The sequence below is a fragment of the Cibotium barometz genome, chromosome 36 (genome assembly GCF_041138505.1).
Source record: "Cibotium barometz isolate CiBa-2024 chromosome 36, ASM4113850v1, whole genome shotgun sequence".
NCBI classification, from domain to species: domain Eukaryota; kingdom Viridiplantae; phylum Streptophyta; class Polypodiopsida; order Cyatheales; family Cibotiaceae; genus Cibotium; species Cibotium barometz.
In genome coordinates this window covers 26,239,755-26,247,976 of record NC_141081.1, presented here as the reverse complement: position 1 = coordinate 26,247,976, position 8,222 = coordinate 26,239,755, and positions in this window count along the sequence as shown.

Below are 8,222 nucleotides of genomic sequence, written 5' to 3'. Positions count from 1 at the left end.
AATAGCTATTTATGAATAGAGATAGCTTCTCTCTCCATCCTTGTTCAAATTCGAGTTAATTTTGTATGGAGAGGAGATAAGCTAATGTATGAGTTATTTTTAAAATCTCCCTCAACGGCTGGGGAAAAGAAGCCCGTTTGACGCTTTTTTAAATATTTGTCAAGTCTCCCTCAACGGCTGGGGAAAAGAAGCCCGTTTGCCACTTTAAATGTTATTTTTTAAAATCTCCCTCGCGGCTGGGGAAAAGAAGCCCTGTTTTATGGTTTGCATAGTGCTTTGTGTAATGCAAAAAGATCTGTGTTTAATGAGCTGCATATACATGTTATCCTGCTAGATGGAGCCTCTCAATCTTGAAGAGAGAATAGCGTGTCCATGCATGCGATGTAAGTACCAAATCTTTCGAAAACGAAGGATTTGCAACCAGCATGTTCATGACGCTGGCATATTTCCAATGGAGCGCTTGCAAAATTTGCGGTTTTAATCGTACAACTAAGCAAGTGTGCAGCCACATCTTGATAACATTGCGCCTGTGAATTCTCGTCCCCAACAAAGGATGAGGATATCGCAGGAGGGAGTGACAGATGGAGCTCAATTAACAGCACTCGAGGGAATGGAAGAAGGTCAGGAAATGGAAGAAGGTCCAATGGAAGAAATGTTGGATGCCTTCATCGAGCAACAAGAAGCTCTCTTCGAGGAGCATGAACATGAAGATCATCAACCACGACATTCTCAACGGTCAAATTATGAACCAGAGGAAGAGGCCATGCGTAAACTTGCACGCCTTCCATTATACAATGGTGCCAACATATCTGTATTGCGTGCATCTCTTACGATGCTAAATTTGCAGTCAATTTTTGGATGGTCTAATACAAGTGTCACTGAACTATTCAAGTAAGGACTTTTTTTGGAGATTACACCTACTGTTGAAATGATAAATTATCAACTTGTATTTGAGAAAATCTTAATAGTAACGATCAGATATTGCCATACTTGCAGGCTTTTGAAAGATCACATATTGCCCCCTGGCAACGAGATGCCTCCATCTCGTGCAGATGCGAAGAAGTTATTGAAATCCATAGGCATGGATTACAATAATATTCATGCTTGTCGCAATGATTGTTGCCTCTTCCGCCATGAATATGAGCATTTGCAAGAATGTCCCCATTGTGGCACTAACAGATATAGAGAAGATGTTCAGGGGGAAGCTGTCCCAGTAAAGGTTCTCAGGCACTTTCCAATCATCCCAAGAATAAAAAGCATGTTCAGGTGCAAATCTATAGCAAGCTTGATGACATGGCATGCCACAACTCGATCCACAGATGAAGTGATGCGTGTGCCTACTGACTCACCCGCATGGAGACACATTGAAGAGAAATGGCCGGCTTTTAAGGAAGAACCTCAAAACCTCCGTCTTGGCCTAGCAATGGATAGTGTAAACCCTTTTGGTTTAAGGAGCTCTTCATGGAGCACATGGCCTGTTTGCCTTGTGAATTATAATCTTCCGCCATGATTGGCAATAAAGAAAGGTCATTTGTTGCTCTCATTAATAGTTCCAGGAAAGTACAAGGTGAAGAACATGGATGTATATTTGGCACCACTTATTGATGAGTTACGCACCTTGTGGAACGGAATTGAAGTGAAGGACATGTCAAAGCAGCAGAGTGGCCAAAGACTTACAACTGTGCAAGGTATTCTCATGTGGACAATGCATGATTGGCCTGGCTATGGAGAATGCTCAGGTTTGTCTATATCGGGTTACAATGCATGTCATGTATGTGGTCCTCGACTTAATTCAAGATACTCAAAAGCATTACGAAAGAATGTCTACCAAGGACATGTTAGGTATCTTCCAGAAAATCATGAATTGCGGGATGGTAATCTAGGAAGACCTCCTCCAAGTGCATTGAGGGCAAGCGATTGGAAGATCAAATGGGAGGAATGTGGCAACTTGGCATGTCCTGGGATGAAGAGGCTCTCTATCTTTCACCAACTCCCCTATTGGGGTGATCTCCTTATAAACCATTTGCTTGACCCGATGCATATTTTGAAGAATGTAGCTGACATTCTGTGGAAGACCATGACAGGAAAAAAGGAGACTAAAGGCCAAAGGGTTTTCTTTCGTCCATGACTCCAGAGCAGAGAGCCATGGCTCAGAGTTATTGGGGTTCTGGAGCAGGGACATCTACCTCACCATCTGGCTTCCCGACGCCAGTTCCCACACCCGTGGGTACGACAGCAGCTCCCACACCTCATACCACACAGCCTTCCACTCCTCTTACAGCTCGATCTACCACCTCTTCACATAGACGGCGCTCACGTAGTAGGTCTTCAGGGGGAGGTTGTTGTGGTGGTAGTGCCACAGATGCTGTGACACCACCACCACGTGAGCGTCGTCCTTCGCTCTCATCTGTTGATAGCACACCCATAGGGTCACCTTCCACTCCCTGGGGTGTACATGACCATGACAACAGCAAGATTTACACAATTAGGGATGGGGCACCAATAATGGATAGTGCAGCGAAGGCAATGAAGACACGCATTCGACAATTGTGCACTATATAGTTTCATGACTCTATCATGACTAAATGGGATCAGCAAGACAAGGGGAAGAAAAATTATATAAACACAAAGATAAAGCAAGAGTTCCAGCCATCTGACCCTATGAATGTCGTCTCTAATGAGTGGATACAGTATACAGCTCGCATTTTGATGGGGCATCGTAGGTCAGAGGCGAGGGACGCATTTAGAGAGGGGAAAGAGAAACCTGTTTGGCTAGATGACAGGGAGTGGGCAGCCATTGCTTAGGAGCTCACCGAGACACCAGAGAGGTTTCAACAACAAAGAGAGGCGGCAAGGGCAAGACTCCAAACAGTAGGGGCTTCTCATCTTGGGAGTGGTGGTTACGAAACCATGCGCCATGAATTCGTAAGTGTTTGTAGCAATTTTATTTATGTAAATGTATGTATATGGGCTAAATGTTGATTTCTAAAAGTTATAATTGTTAATTGTGTGTGCAGGAGTTGGCCATGAATCACCCACCAAGTAGGCGAGAGGAGAAGTACGCTCACAAACATGGCCTTGTGGCCTTGTTTGAGATGCTTGAAGAAGAAGGAGAGACCGTCAATTGGGAGGCATTACCATGATGTAAGATGACCTTCAAACTAATGAAATATGATCAAAACATTCTTGAGTATTAATGTTTAATTTAATTTCTTGTTTGTCGATCAGGAAAATATAAAAACGAGCACGGTTGTTTTTGCGCTCTATTTTAGACAGAATGGTGCTGTCTGTTTACTGTTGTTGATCTTGCTCATTGCAGGCAACTAGGAAACAGCCAGGCAGCACTATTCTGCCCAAAAAAAAATTTCTGCTACAGCGTCGGTATATACCCCGGTACTGACGTCGGTATATGCGTTGGTATATATCTCGGTATTTAAGTCGGTATACACCCCGGTATTCACCCCGGTATATAACACGGTATATGCACCGGTATAGACGCCGGTTTATGCGTCGGTATTACCCCTAGTGAGCGTCGATATATGCACTGGTATAGGCGCCGGTATTGTTACCGGATGCTTATACCGATGCTGTGGTTCCAGCGCTTATACCGGCGCTTATATCGATGACGGGGATTTTTTAGACCCCGTTCATAAGCGCCGGTATAAGCGCCGGTATTAGGCTAACATGTAGTAGTGTACAAAAGAATGAGGGTCTATTTATAGGTGAGGGAGTCCACTAACTGAGTCCAACTAAGTTCTAGAATTTTCTAGCTTTAGTTTGGCTAAATTTGGAAAAGATTTGGACCAGTTTGGCTCCCTTCTTGATTTGGTTTGATCTAGGAGAGAGGAGAGATAAAAATATCATACATTTTTTGAATTAAAAACTCATCCACATGTGTGAAATAGGCACCTAGCTCAAAAGTATCCCCCTTCTTACCAAGGTGTCAAAAATTCATCATTCCTCTAAAATCTCATTTTTTTAGTAATATCTCATAAGTTTTAACTAATAAACCTTGTACTTAGTCAACTCTTCATCTTATGTGAGTATTTACTCATTTTTTGGTATTTTCTATTATTCATTGCATTTATCTCATTTCAACACTTGGATAAATCTTATTGGCTCATAGGAACCTTAATTGGACGATAATCCAATTTTTTTAGAAAATCTTGACCCTTAGGCTAAGGTCTTTTAAATCATTTTTAATTGATTTCTAATGCACTTTGGAGAATTTATTTTGAACTTCTCTTTCAAGGGAAACCATTTCAGACAGTAGGAGGATTTTTATATCCAAAGATATCCCAATTTTAGAATACCTCTCTCTAGACATTTTCTCTCTCTAGGCCAAAACAGGGTAAAACAAGATCTTTCTTTTATTTCAGAGAGGGAAATAATTTCAAGAACAGAAGGGGAGATCCTTACACCTTTACCCTCAAAATTTGGAGGGAGGAATCTTACATCTAGCCACAAACTAGTCAAATATTCTATCTTCTAATTCTTTAACTCCAAAAGTGTTTATTCTATGGGTTGAACTAAGGCAATCAATAGTAGTTCTTTGCAAAAACCCCCCCTCCTCTTCTTGTGGTGTTTCTCCATCGTTGCCATGGTTTTAAAGCATGCCATGCATCGACTCAGATTCTCCCATATACACGCTTATCGATATATTTATTTAATCTCAAAAGAATTTAAAGAAAAATAATAGAAAGAGTGTTTGTGTACTTCCCTGATATATTTGGTGATGTCTTGATTGATTGGGAATCCATGTCTACTCTCCAAAAGTTTTAGGTCACCTTGACGAAAGGCATATTCTTGACATAATCCTTACATGTCTGTTGCTTTCTCGAAGCATGCTCTATAGACCATACGATTCTTTTGGTAAAATTCAATTATTCCTAACTTTTTTTACCATGTGGGTGATTGAAAACTATAAGTGCTTCCTGAGTCAATCAACACTTGAAATATATTATTCGTAATCTCTTGATAGGAATTTTAATAATTGAAGCTTGATTTTCGAACTTACCTACTTGAACAGTGGCATTGACATGTGCATATTCTTCAATCTCCTTGGCCATAGTTGCAGTAGCTTTTCCTCTTGCTCTGAGTCTTGTCATTACTTGAAAATCCACATACATTCTCTTGCGTACTCTGCCTTATTTTTTGATCTCCCGTAGTTAATCCCTCACATACCTCACGTGATGCTGGCTCGTTTTTGCACTCATAAGTTTTATGAACCTTTTGTACACAATGGAAATCATGCCGTGCCTTTTCTATCATCTTTGGGAACAAATATGAGACCCATCTGCAGTCTCTTATTCTGCATAAAATTGTCCTTCTCATCATAAAATGGATTTGTGAGCCATCTTGTGACTATACAAAAAATTTACAAAAAAGCTTTTTCAAAGAAAATATACTTTTGGTTGTATCACAAAAATAGAAAACAATATGTATCACCCAATATCTGCAACTTTCGCAATTAAGTGCAGACTCCGCAAACTATGCTCTGCTACCAACTGTGACGGTCCTGAATCTAACCATATCTTAATCGTGTAACTTAATCTAAGAAAACATTAAAATCACTTAATCGTGCTATTTCCACATAGTAGCACAATCAAATCAACTTTCTTAAATAGCAAAATAAGCATGCATGCCATTTCCAGGATTCTTATCACCACATAAGCAAACAATCGTAGAATCTCAAACAAACATTCACAAAATAGAAATCTCTATCAATTAAAACATAGCATATGAACAATCAATCACCATGTACGTGTCTATCTCAAAGATTCTATCATCATCACCATGCTCGACAACATGGTTAGTCTCATAATAATGACAAAATCCAGTCAATCTAGGACTTTCTCCGATGCCCGTCCACCCAACCTCCACAGTGGACATCGCGGCTATCCCGGGTATGCCTCTAGTAAATCTCGTACTCCACTCTGGGTTCTACCAAATGGCTCCCAAAGGGCATAAATCAGGTTCTCTGTCTGGCATTCCCTGTCTAAGGACGGCCGGGCGGAATCTCAAAATCTCATGCCGAGTCTCATCATACACATGCATATCAGTCAGTCATACACGTGCATATCAATCATTCATCTCAAAACAAAGCAATCATAACTCATACATATCATCTCTAATCCATAATCTTTCAAGGCATGCATATTCAAATCAATCACAATCAATTTCAAGGCATGCATATTCAAATCAATCACAATCAATTTCAAGTATAAAACAAGCTTTTAATTTAAATAGTCTTTAACTTCTCTTTATCTTTTAAGTTACATGGGAATCCTTGTTTTTAACATAATCAATTATCATGTTCTAACGAGCAAGGTCATCTCTAATCACTATAGCTAAGTCTTAACTATGCTTATGCGTTAGTCCATCCGGTCTATATAGATAAGATAGTCAATCTTGATAATAAATTCTAAGGCAAAGCCTAATAACTGGTCTGTTTGGGAGAGTAATATCTTCCAAACTATTTGGAATTAGAGAAAAGTCAAAACTACAAAGTTTTAGTACTTTTAATGCTCTATAAAGCACGTCTTAGTGATGGTTCTCTAAAAATGAGTTCTAAGGTCTCTTTGAGAGCATTCGAAATATCCAAAGTTGTGTTTTCAGCATGAAACTATCAAAATCTGATTCTAAACACACGAAAAGATAAATGCTTTGTAAAACAGTTCCTAATGAAGGTTATACCTAAAATCTAGTCACAAACTAGTCAAATATTCTATCTTCTAATTCCTTAACTCCAAAAGTGTTTATTCTATGGGTCGAACTAAGGCAATCAACAATAGTTCTTTGCAGAACCCCCCCTCTCCTCTTCTCACGGTGTTTCCCCACCATCGTTGCCATGGTTAAGCATGCCCATACATCGACTCAGATTCTCCCATATACATGCTTATCGATATATTTATTTAATCTCAAAAGAATTTAAAGAAAAATAATAAAAAGAGTGTTTGAGTACTTCCCTGATATATTTGCTGATGTCTTGATTGATTGGGAATCCGTGTCTACTCTCCAAAAGTTATGGAAGAGCTACTTGTAGATTTGCCAAGCCTATCAGATCTACTATCAGGGTTGCAATCTGCAATAGATATAACTTTGCTTATAGTTATCAGATACTAGTCATGTGGATACTTAAATTACTAGAACGTATGCGGTCTACAACCCAACGCGAGCGGAATCGCTAAAATCTATTGTATGTGAAAGTCGACTCCAAAAAGAGGCCATGTTTTACTTTTTTATCAAATTTTGATTTGCATGTCCATCTACACACTTAAAGGCTTTCTTTGAGCATACTAACTAATTGAAAAATCAATCTTGAATTTTCACTTAATTCTAACACTTAGAATCTTTACTGTTAAAAAACCACTGAAAACCTGTTGGAATTCATTACTGAAATCTATAGTATCCAAAACTTAGGATTATCTTTAATCATAACTTGGTTAATCTCGAAGGTATGTTACAACAGTCCGTTAGTTCACTTACTATTCATTGTTATAACATTTTTCGTAGAGCAAAAATTTCTTAATTATGATAATTTTAGTGATTAATTATTTTTTTTCTTAATTATTTTTACATTATCACCTTAGAAAAGTAATTTAATCCTAATCCATACCCTTGCATTGCTTCATGCACACATTGATAAGCTAATTAGATACTAAAGTGTAGAAATGCATTAGGAAAAGAAAAACTTTAAATACATAAATTTCATGGTTTTGATTGATTTTTTTTGTTTAAGCATGCATTTGAGTTTACCTAATGCATTAGAAGCTAGCTGATTTGTTAGTTGCATTAATCCATGTAAGTTTTTCTTAATTAAGTCCTAATTAGCTAAATTTAAGATGAGAAAAAGTAGGAAAAGGGGTGAATTAGTTATAGGTGATTAGGATTAGTTTAGCCATGAGTTTTGGGAGGGATTCATAGTCCTAGGTAGGGGGAGCACTCTTCAAATTCACATCCAAATCAAGAGACTAATTAGAGATCGAAATTAGTCAAAAAAGAGGGCTTTTAGCCTTTTTTGCCCAATTAAGCTCTAATTTGTTTGCATTAAGTGAAGGGAGGCTAGAAAAGGGTGGGAAAGTTGGGCTAATCCTAGAGCTTGACTTGCTTAATCCAAGCACTTTTGGATCATTTTTCTTTAATTTACTACTAATCTTTTGACTAGCACACTAAATTGGGAGAAAAGTGCCTAAAATGCTTAGGGGTGGATTAATCGTGAT